This window comes from Lemur catta, chromosome 24 (assembly GCF_020740605.2).
Source record: "Lemur catta isolate mLemCat1 chromosome 24, mLemCat1.pri, whole genome shotgun sequence".
Lineage (NCBI taxonomy): Eukaryota > Metazoa > Chordata > Mammalia > Primates > Lemuridae > Lemur > Lemur catta.
The window spans coordinates 3,924,206-3,936,379 of NC_059151.1; the positions used below are offsets into that span (position 1 = coordinate 3,924,206).

The window sequence follows — 12,174 nt, forward strand, 5'->3', positions numbered from 1 at the left end:
AGAGACCACTCCTATGAGAACTCTTACTAAATGGGCCCACTGGTTGAGTTTTACGTTTGACCTTTTAAAGAACAAATTACATCGTGAGGTCCTAGATAAGTCACAGCTTGTAATGACTATCCCAAATTGGAAGCTTATTTACTCATCCCCATTCTGGTTGACTGACTTCCTAGCTGAGTTCTGTAGGAGAACACAATAAAATTCGGATAGAATTCACGATTTTGAACTAGATTCATAGAATAGGAATTAAGTTCTGTAATGCTAACTGACTTGGTAAATCAGCAATATAGTAAATCTTTATATCAGTTAATATTAAATATGAGGATTAAAAAACGAGAGCAACAAAGGTTATCACAAGCACAGCTTTTCATGCGAGTAAAAGGATCACTTACTTAAAAACAAGATACCCAACATTTCCTATAAAAGAAAAAAAATCTCCAACACCCCAATAGATCACTCAGAAATACCCTTGCAGCTCTTTTCCACCTCCTTGTAACAGAGAGTCTAATTCCACTTTTGATGTCCGACTGCTGACAGTTTTCGAGCCTCTACCCCGTCCTCCCCTTTCTGCTCCACATCTGGGTCAGATGGACGCAATACATCCAGGCAAGCTGGTAAGAAAGCCCAGATGCCGCCCCCTTTGGCGATGGCAGGAAGTTCAAAGCACACAAGCCCTGCTCCCTGCACACAGAAACCTTCATTAGCCCCATCCCTAGTCACAACGAAATCCCAAGCCAGTCTCCTTTCCCTGCCTTCTCAAGCCATTTTTTACCTCCTTAGGAACCTGCCCTTCTCTCCCCAGAAAGCCTCATTATATGAGTAATAAGCCTTTTCCTACCCTCATGGTGTGCATATGGCATCATTAGTCTTGACATCTGAAGCTAATTTTGGGTTTGGGGGATCCATCTCCCTTCTGCAGGGTGACCATAATTGGTGCGGCGAGAGGATATCTAGACTGTGACTACCACCACCAAGGCTCTTTCTTCTCTTGCTGCGGCTTGCTCACTGGCTCTGCTGCCTGCTGGAGGGCACTCGGAGCTGTCGCCTGCCGGCCAGCCTGGGCTTTGAGCTGCATGCCTTTGTGCTGCATCTGCTGAGTGCCACAACTGACACTAGGCTCAGGGAAGGGGCTCTTGCCTTGTGACTGCTGGGTGTATGTTTCGACCAGGCGTTGGTCTCTTTCTACAGAGTGATCAGGAGAAAGGCAGACATCCCGTGCAACATACGGGCCCCACTGGTTGGTCTCTTACGTGGAGGAAGAACAGTCACTACGTGGCACACTCCTAAAAGCAGATGGCTCACTAGGGCACTACAAAATGCTTTTGTTGCTGCTGCTGCCTATACCCCTGTCACCATCAAAGATCCTGACTCACAGGCGTATAGTGGAAAACACCCAATCCCCCCGCCACGGCCAATGACACAACCAAGGTGGTAATTTAAACCCAACAGATGCCTGGGATCCTTAAACCCTATAAAGCAAAAACTGACATGACGGAGGGTCCCTAACCCTTAATATGCTGATTTGAGGCTTCCTGAAATAAGACATTAATAAATATGAGCAGAGTAGAAAGGACCTTCTTCCCGCTAAAGTATATGCAGTAATGAACAGTAACAAAAACAAAACTGATACAGGGGATGGAAACAAAAAACTGAAACAGGCAGGTCCATACTTTGGTTCAGTTGGGAATCCAAATTTTACTAAAAGAATTTATACAAACAAAAGAAAAAGGAACTGATTGGCTTTTGTGCCTCTGTAATATAGGTTCTGAATTAACTTGAACATACATTGAAATGTACCAACTGCAGAGCTATCACGACCTTAATCAATACTACGGCTCACAGAACAGTTATCCTGGGAAACACTACTAAATTTAAACAAGGCACACTTTTTACTCGTATGGGAGTTACAAAATGTAAAACAGAGGCAAATGGATGGGCCTCGCCTTAACCACTAGAACTATTGCCTTGCCTAAATTACTCACAGTCACAGCATCCATTGCTCTGAAATATCCTGAAGTAGTCATGGACATTCTGACACAAAGAGTACTAAATTAAAATTAAATTAAGTCTTTGGCACCTGCAATTGGCTTGACAGAATGGAACTGCATAGACTTTCCTCTTCAAAGATTGGTATAAGGCCTATTTAAGGAAGGAGTTAATATTGCAAGTATTCTTCCATTACCAGCCCAATATACCCCTGGGCCAAGCATCACCACCTGAGCTCCACCTTCCCCCACCCCCGGTGCATGGAAAAATTATTGTCTTCCATGAAACTGGTCCCTGGTGCCAAAAAGGTTGGGGACCGCTGCTCTAGCTGGAACTTCCAGTACTATGTTGAATAACAGTGGTGAAAGTGGGCATCCTTGTCTTGTTCCAAATCTTAGAGGAAAAGCTTTCAGTTTTCCCCATTCAGTATGATGCTAGCTGTGGGTCTGTCATAAACGGCTTTTGTCGTGTTGAGGTAAAATCCTTCTATACCCAGTTTTTTGAGAGTTTTTATCATGAAGGGATGTTGAATTTTATCAAATGCTTTTTCAGTATCAAATGAAGTGACCATATGGGTTTTGTCCTCTGTTCTGTTGATATGATATATCACCTTGATTGATTTGCATATGTCGAACTGTCCTTGCATCCCTGGGCCTTCTCTATTTGCTAATTTGCTTTGTATCCTTTCACTGTAATAAATCATAGCTGTGAGTATGACTATGTTTTGAGTCCTGCAGGCCCTACTAGGAAGTCACCAAACATGGCGGTGGTCTTGGGGACTCCCCAACACATTTTTCATATTTTGTCAGTAAAGCAATAAGAGAGAGTGAATATATCACTTATTCTTGTTTTAAAATTTTTATACTTAAAAGTTATTAATAAAATATTGACATACTATTTACCTAGTCATATATAAAATAGGGAGTATTTCCAGAAAGCAGTGTATTGTTAGTGCCCACTGATACAAGCTTAGTTATTAAGTTTCTCTCCTACACATTTTCTGTAAATGTTTCCAAAAATATCTTTCCTGATAGATATGTAAATATAAATATAGATATAGATACAAACATTGACATAGACATACATATGCTTATACATTAAGAAAGAGAAAGTAGAGATAGAGACGTCTAAGAGTAGAGTTCTCCGAGAATAGATTAAGAAAATTGCTTTGATTATGACAACATATAGGATAATGCAAGTGGCATCACACTAATTAAATATGGAATTTCGTTTTTAAAAAGCTAAAAATATTTTTCATTACACAGGGACTTTTGGCTTTCAGCATGTACTCACACACTTGTTCCTCACTGAAATGAGCTTGGCAGGCATGATTTTATGGAAAATAAATCTAAGTCTGCAAGAGGTTCACATGACAACTAAGAGGCAAGCTTCTGAACTATCACTTGGGTGTCGAAGTAGCCTATGTTTACTCCCCATTTAGAGCCAGACTTTCAGTGGAAAGTTGTATTTCAAGATCACAGTGCATTTTAAAGTCCTTAGATGATGCCAAATAAAATGGAGCACATAAAAAATAGAAGAAAAACTTAGCATGTTATTGGTGGCAGGTTAAAACATTATTAGTTTCAGTGGCCAGGATCACAGTACATTATACCAGAGTTTTAAGATACTTTGAAATTCCTTTATAGGACACAAGCTAGTATAGTAAAGAGCATCAAACCTTGAAAATATTTTCCCTTTAAGGGTTTTTAATTCAATACTTTGAATTGCATATTACTTCAATCAGTTTCTGAATGAGCTACCCAACAATGTAAAACTCCAGGAGAAAGTTATCACCTTAATTTCTCCTCAAGAATTTTAAAGGCAGTTCTAGAAAATAAGAAATGACAGAGGTGCCTCGAATTTAATTTATAGTCCATGTTAGGACAATACATGGACGACTTCAGTGTTCTATATTACAAGTAGGTCTGAAGGCCATTTCCATAGCGACAGTGAATTCCTGGAGAGTATGATACAGCTGTCTCTCAATTTCCAATATCATTTCAAATGATTATAGGTGCTCCATGGGAGAAATGTATATACTCCCAAGGCATTGCAAATCCAATTTCCCTGGCTCCATCTGGCAACATATCTTCATTGGATTTAATGGATTGCCTTCCCTGATTTTTTTAAAAAACATGGTTTTATGTCCAATAATAACATATTGTGAATGTCACAATATGTCTTGTCAGTCATGGTAACACAGAGTCCCTGATGAACTGAGATAAGAAGGGGCTCTCTCACACTGCTGCCCACATATTTGTTTTCCTGGTGGTGACAAAACCGTAAATATCTTTCAGAATATAAAAAATGATTTGAAAAAAGACATATAGATGGTATTATTCTCAGGTGCCTAAAACTCTTTTCCCATCTGTCAGCAACATCAATTACAAGATAGGATCTGTCCTAAAAGACATTTAGACTAGCCTTGGGAATTATGTATAACCAAACTAAAAAAGAGAGATACTCCAAGAATGGCATTACTCACACAGGGACCAAAAAACCCATGAAACAACATTGATGTGGATCTGCTCACCTTACATAAGTTTCTCGGTCCTGCACAATCTGATCCCTGCCTGCCCCTCTGGCCCTACCTTTTTCCTATTCTTACCTTGCACTTTGTTTTAATAACCCTAAATTGTTTATGATGTCTATTCTAAGACTATACCTGGGATTTGTTTTAATCAGTTATGATAAAACATGTAGGCCGGGCACGGTGGCTCACGCCTGTAATCCTAGCACTCTGGGAGGCCGAGGCAGGAAGATCACTTGAGCTCAGGAGTTTGAGGTTGATGTGAGCTAGGCTGACACCACGGCACTCTAGCCTGGGCAACAGAGTGAGACTCTGTCTCAAAAAAAAAAAAAAGATACATACACATGAAAATGATTTTCATAAAGGAAGAAGTTCATACTCACAGATCCTTGGAAACAGGAGGCATGGCATGCCATGCAGAGCCAGGTGGGGAAGCACCAGAGTCAGTCAGGAGGTGAGGGGAGAGAGCATGTCCCAAGCTTTATTGGCCTTTTATCAGGAGGCAATGGGTGGGGCAAGGTGGGTATGCTGAGTAAGCTTTGAACAGTTTGAATAATTTTGTAGTGCTCTGGGCTATAAAAACTGTCCTTAGTTGTCTGGTACCCGGCCTTGGGTTGATTTAGAGTATGGAGAATATTGTCTTGGTGTGTAAGAGTTTGATAAAGGAAATGGTTGGGGGCGTGGGTTCTGGATTGGTTGGTTTTTACATCCATGAAACGTGTGCTCACAGGCAAGTCATTTGCTATCTCGAGCAATTCACTAGCCCTGGGAGTGGCAGCCTCTCCAGGGTCAAGGTCCTAAATGCCAGAGTCTCAGAAACACAGAAAATGCAATAAATCTAGTATCCCACAATACCATGTTCTTTCTCTTTTCCCCTTTCCTCATGCAATTTCCTCTACCTGCAATCTTTCTCCAGTATACTTCTAACTTTTTAACTTACTTTTATATTTTAAGACTCAGTTAAGATATAAATTCATCTCAGAAGCCTTGTCAGAGCCCTCCTGCTATTAATAGATCTAGAGTAGCAAACTGCCACTCCAGGGTGCTCCGAAGATATCATAGGCGTGTTTCTATCAGCCTTTTTACCATACAATTATAAATGTCTGCTACCCACTGTACAATGAACTTCTTTAGGAAGGGAATATCTCTTATTCATGTTTATTCCCTCAGGACCTTACACGGTATCAGGCACATAGTAGACATTAAATATTTGTTGAATGAATGAAGACAGATTCTCAGGTAAGCTATGGTTTCTGTCTTAGTTTGTCTTAGTTTGACTCCAAGAGCAACAATGACTACAGAATACAGTTTACATACATATTCAACTACACTAATTTTATTAAATACAAGACTATGCACACTTCAAAACAGCAATGTTCAATAATAGTTCTACAAGGCCTCTAAATTCACTGTCTTTCAGAGAAAGCAAAATCAAAAATTTAAACAAATACTCCGTATTTTGAAATTTTCAACCTCCATTATGAGTTTGCGAGGTAACTAAAGGTTGCCCATCAACACCCCGTTGAACTTTTGATAAGTTTAAACATAAAGATCCTGGCTAAATCCCGATGGGAAGAGCAAAGTCACATTCCATGATCCATGTGAAGTTTAATTTCTTTACAATCCCACACTCTTTAATACAACAATCATGCACCATTAAAACATTTTACTGCCGACATTCCCAAATACTTCAGTTTTACACCATTAAAATATTTTAATGAGCTGAAATTTAGTTATAATATAATAATGGGATAACTATTGTGAAAAGATCATATGGCAGCAATATGTGTGTGAGGTCATTAAGATGAATCTACCTCATGCCCCCACCTGAAAAGGGAAGCCTTATTATATTAGTAAATGCTTACCAAGTTTCAATCACACAGAAATAACTTATAACCATATAAGAATCCAGACTTTCTTTTTTCCAGTTTCTATCACTACCTAAAGCTATTCATTTTATAGCAGCATAAACTGATATAGTCTGTGTTATGAAGAAAATTAACATTCCTAATGAATCACTAAAAATTCAGGAAAACAACTGGTTTTTAATTGTGAGCATGATTTAAAATATTAAATATGTAGGAACTCTCTTATTTTGGACTCTGTAAGATGAGAAATGCAACTATCTAGGATTTTGTTTTATGAAAAACCATATCCATAATATACCTTTCAAATTAAAATCAAAATGACATGTTCATAGAATGCTTCTGAATTGTCAGAACTGAAAGTAACCAGTTATGATTTAGAACAAAGCAATTCCCAGTTTTTCTCTTTAAGTGATTACAGAAAAGCTAAATTTATACAGTTTGATTATAAAATGTATTTCCCACTGAGTACTGTGTTTCTTTTTGAAGGTCATTAATTCCATTTTTAAATGAGAAATAAGTGTGTGAACTGACAGTATATTAATTACCATATGACTTTAAATTATACCAATAAAAGTAGCATGTAACACAGAAAGAGAAGTTTGGCATCTGTCTCACCAAGGAATGTTCAAAAGATTGTGAAGTACATATACATATCCTGATAATCTGCTATTTGCTACCAATTTTTAAAATAGACCATCTCTACTAATTTTACCCTCAGAAATACATTTTTGGGGGGAATTTTGAGATTTTCACTTGGTGGTAATCTTAATGCTATTAAATTCACAAATACGCTAATTTAAATATCCAATCCTATTTATTTAGAACACACATTGCAAACATACAAATATCTATTCTTCCCACATGTCAGCGCCCATTCACATCATGGTTTGGAAATGGGAAGAATAGATTCCCTCAAATTGTAAGTCAGCAGGTGTTTCTTTATAGTTAACTTTAGCAAAATTCATACAAAATAGTAATTAACAATGGTCTTTACTTGTTAACTCACAAGGAAACATCTTCAAAACTGCATTTTTGTGAATAGTCTGCTTACATGTGAGAGTACATGTGAGAAATCATGAGGATAAATAATTGGAATTATTGATCTATATTATTCATCAACCTAATACTTCCTAAATACATAAAAAGTAATATACCTCTGTACTAAGGAAACTGTACTTGTACAAGTTCACCTTATTAATTTTCTTTAGTATACAACTAATTTATAAATTATTTCCTTAAAACCATGCTTGATCTATTCACCTTTATTTTCAGGTAATTTAAGTTTCAGCAAAATATTACTACTTCAATGATTTTAATCCCAAAATATATAAAATGACATCTAGTCCACATTTTTATCACCTAGTTTTATTGGCAATTATAAAGTCTCTGCACTTTTAAATACTTGCTCAGTCTGCTTTCTGTTTTATTAATGACATTTTTTATCTGCTCAGTTAGGAATGGCAGTTTAACAGCTCTGGGAAAAGTGGTCTAAAAATTTAGACCTGAGGTAACTAGAAAAGGCACGTGGAAGAAAAATCACAATTTTAGTTTCATTTGAACATCTCATCAGAAAAATATTAATTGGCTTTAGAATCTTCAACCAAAACCAATGCTAACAGGAAAGCCAAAATTCAAGGGGATTTTTAATAGTCTAATGAATTACCCTGGTTATTAAAATAATTTTTACAGTATGTCCTGTAATTACACTGCCGATATTTATGGTCCATACTTTATTGTTGCCCCTAAAGAGCTTTTGCCAGACAAAATACATACAATATTTGGAGCACACTTATACTAAAAAATTATTCGTTGTTTATTTGAAATTCACATTTAATTGGGCATCCTGTATTTTTATTTGCCAAATCTGGTAACCTATGGAGAAGTGTAATTATGGGGATACTAATTCATTTTTTCCTCACATGGGGATTAGGGAAAACCTCGATCTCTAAACGTTGTGAGAACGTGTGTTCTTAGACAGAACCAGCTACCTAACGTGTGGGGCCTGAGGCAAAATGAAAATCCGGGCCCTTTTTCAACAGTTATCATTTCAAGAGGGCAATAGTAGAGCATTAGGCCAAGTGCCCTGGAGCCAGCCCTGTTCTTAGAGATTCAGAACCCCAGGCATTAGGATATATAAATCAAGTGCCCTTATGTTACAGAAAAATATAGATGAGTTTGTTATAACTGAGATTTTGTCTATACCAGGGGTCGCAAAACTTTGTCTATAAAGTGTCACATAATAAGTATTTTAGACTTTGAGTGCCGTCCAGTTTCTGCCACAACTAATTGACTCTGCTACTATAGCAGAAAAAGAGCCACAGACAACACATTAACAAATAAGCATGGGCTGTATTCCAATAAAACTTTTTATTCACAGAAACAGCTAGTGACCAAATTTGACCCATGGTCTAAAATTTGCTGATGCCTGGTGTACACTACAAACATGAGCAAAAATTACCAGTTAAGTTTGCTTAGATTCTATGCAGATGAAGGTATTACCAGGTAAAAATTTCCTTGGGACATGAAAACATTTTTTCATAAATACATTACAGAATCTATTCTTTATGTATCTGTAAACTATATTCAAACACTGAGCTCAATCAAGCCACTACCTTACTCTTCTAGGTCCCTTAGAAATATATATATCAGGGAATACCTAATGAAACATGTGATATGTGCTCCCTTCCTCTTCTGTTTAATTTTTATTAACTTTTACATGCTTTGCCGTTTGGTAATAAAACTTTAGAGGCAAAGGCAAGAGCCTGAGGAAAGGCATGGCTATGTGGAGGCTGTGGACGGCTCTTTCAGTGTGAAGGCTGCCTGGCTGTCCACACAGGGTCGAAAGGGAGGCTGTCCACAAGTCCCAAAGATCTTCTTGGTGTTCTACGAGTTTTCAGGCAATATAAGCCCTTATATCGTAAATAGGTGAAACAGTTGTTATAATTTCCATTTAAAGATGAGATCCAAAGAGGTTAAATGTCTTGCCCAGGGTCCTAAGTCAGAAATAGAAAAGCCAGGCTTAGGCTGCAATCTTCTGAGTTCTTGGCATCACAGAAACTGCAGAAATCTTTGCCCAGAGTAAAACATGGACAATGAACCAAACACGAAGACCCAAGGAACAAAAACATACATTTATCTAGTTTGGGTTACGTAGAAATCCATCTACATAGTCTAATTACTCCGTGAAATCGGAATAAATGATGACTATATGTGGCCTAGTTACAGAAATAATTGGAAGTTATAGTGTGTGGAAGAGCTAGTTTAAAAACATGCTGGTGAAAAGTATTATATAAACTCTCTGACTGACTGCCACAAACACTCAGCCGAATGGGTTTGTCTCAGCTAGTGTGCTTCTTCCCAGGCATCAGCCTCCCTGCCTCTCGATAGGGCATCTTTGATGGTTAACCCGGTGGTGACTAGCAAGTGCTTGGCAGCCTTTCCTTAAGAGAGCGTGGTGTTTTCCAAGCAGGCCAGATTTCTTAGGTTACAACTAAAGAAGCATAAAATGGGAGGAGTGAGAAAGTCTGTATGAAAAAGAGAAGCAAAGTGCTTAGAGACTTAAAAAAAAAAAAAAAACCTGGAAAAAAAACGTTGACCACTTTGTACCTCTTACTAATTTGTAGAATTATAACATTCACACAAGATGATTTTTAATTAACAATAACATGAAACCACAGAATGAGCTGAATTGTGCAAAACCTATGCAATAGCAAATATACGAAAGGTAAAGCTTCTTGCATTTGAGATGCCTGCAATTTCTAAAATAGATTTGAAAATATATTATTGCTCATTAACACTTACTTGATCTTATGTCTCTATTTAATTATGTATCAAACAAAGGGCCGTTTAGTGTTTCAGTTCACAGTAGTTCTTAATAGCATTCTGCAGCATGAATAACTGAACTGCCAGCTCAGAAGCTGCCCTAATAAAAACAGGGTCCTGCAGGAATTGTAAAGTGGCTTATGATGCTTCCAGTGAACATTAGGAAGGGTCTATAAAGTGTCACACAAAGTGTGTATGTGCATTTTGTGATTCCTAGAAGACATGTTGGTAAGGCAATAAAATGTTAGCAACCAATTTAAAAGGCAGCTTTATTTGGGATAATCAGGGCTGAGCTTCTTATTAAGTGTCTTTGCCTTTTCCAGTTTGAATTGTATCATGTGATCCCTTTGAGTCTGATAAATTTTCTTTTTAACTCTACTGTGAAATATGGAAAGCTCTAGAGTGCCCCCCACCCCATCCTTCAGCATTGACATAATATTTTTTCTGTTGCACTTTGTAATATCTAACATCTGGAAATTTTATCCAATATGTAGTCTAGATATGCATTTTTTTCTACTCTTTATAAACATCAATATAGTTGTCTCCAGGAAATCTACTTCACATTCTATGCCATTTCATACATCTAAAAATTTGAGCTAGTATTTGCAACCAAGTTCTAGAAAAATATGATTTAAATAAGTCATATTCAGTAGCCTGTCTCTTTTAATCCTGTATACATGTCGTGATACTAATCGTAAGAGCTTTTTATACAGCTTATAGTCAAGTGTTTTAAAGACATTGATTTGCTAAGTCCAACTGTGTACATGGTTCTTTGCTACAAATTACAGAAAACACACTAGCACAAGTGCCAATTCTTAATAAAGAGAACACATCTCTATCTTTAATTATTTAGGTGTTTGAGTCTACCCTTCAAGGGGAATGTTATATGGGCCCGTAAAACAATATGCCAGTGAAGTTCATAACCATTGCTTCTAAAACCAGTTCTATACAATTTTTGGCAAGTCCACTTAATTCCTTGTGGTCCAATTTTCTTATATGCAAAATGAAAGGGTAAAGTAGATGTTTAAGAATCTAATTAATTCCTAAAATATATTAGTCTAAATTATTTTCTTGGTATTTTGTCTGTAATTGGTTTATATGGCTATCAGTTTGGCAGAACACACACTCTTAGAATACATGGGTATTGTTTCTTAATTTCCAGACATGATTAATAGTTAATCATATGCTTTTCTACTCTGTTATCCTTCCATTTAAAATTTGAAACTCATCATCGCATAGTGATAAGCATTCAAAAATAAACCGGATAAACCCTAAAAGTCAAGTTGTTAAACAAAGCAAAAACTTATGTAATGAACACTTTTGTTTGCTTACTTAGAATCTATCAAATTTTGGTTAAATAATTAAAAAGTGAGAATTAACACTTCAATAGTGATTACCGTGTGTTCTCAAAAGTTTACACTTAAACTTTGCAGTAACCTTATGAGGTAGTACTGTTATCAACCCCTTTAAAAATGAGGAAGCTGAGAGTTGCCTTTCCTAAATGCACAGAGCAGGGAAATAGAAGAGGTGGGATCTGAAGGCAGGTAGTGGGGTACCAGAATCTCTTAACCATTCCATTCTTCCTATACTGAGGTAGAAGTTAATCTCCTAAAACTTGGAGAGGGTCTCTTGATCAGTAAGCCAGTCAAGATCATCCCAACCACCTTACCAATCATTAAGCAGTATTCCTTGACCCCATGATGCTCCAGGGTAGTGTACAAGCTGAGTTGGACCAGTCAGACTATAGGTAAGAATGTTTATTCCTTAGAGGGAGGTGAGTTTTGCTCCAGTTTCAGCTACATGGAACGAAGATGCATGTTACTGCCAACTCTGCTGACAGTCACCCAATCTGCCGTCCTGAAGGAAGCCAGTCTGAGGTCAAAGGCCACATGGAGGATGAGGGAAGAGACAAAAGAAGCATTAAGAAACTGGAGCTCCTATTTTACTGCACCCTCAGCCTGCTCTGTC

General features: G+C 37.4%; 1 protein-coding gene across 12 annotated transcripts in view; it reads right to left on the reverse strand.

The window, feature by feature from the left end:
- MAPK10 (mitogen-activated protein kinase 10) overlaps positions 1–12,174 on the reverse strand; it is a 263,304-nt gene that overhangs the window by 95,312 nt on the left and 155,818 nt on the right. For 2 of the 12 annotated variants that reach the window (XM_045536765.1, XM_045536764.1), the window contains one exon: positions 11,876–12,078. The exons of the other annotated variants lie outside the window; for them this stretch is intronic. The gene's annotated coding sequence lies outside the window, so the exon portion shown is untranslated. The remainder of the gene's footprint in view (positions 1–11,875; positions 12,079–12,174) is intronic. 12 annotated transcript variants of the gene reach the window in all.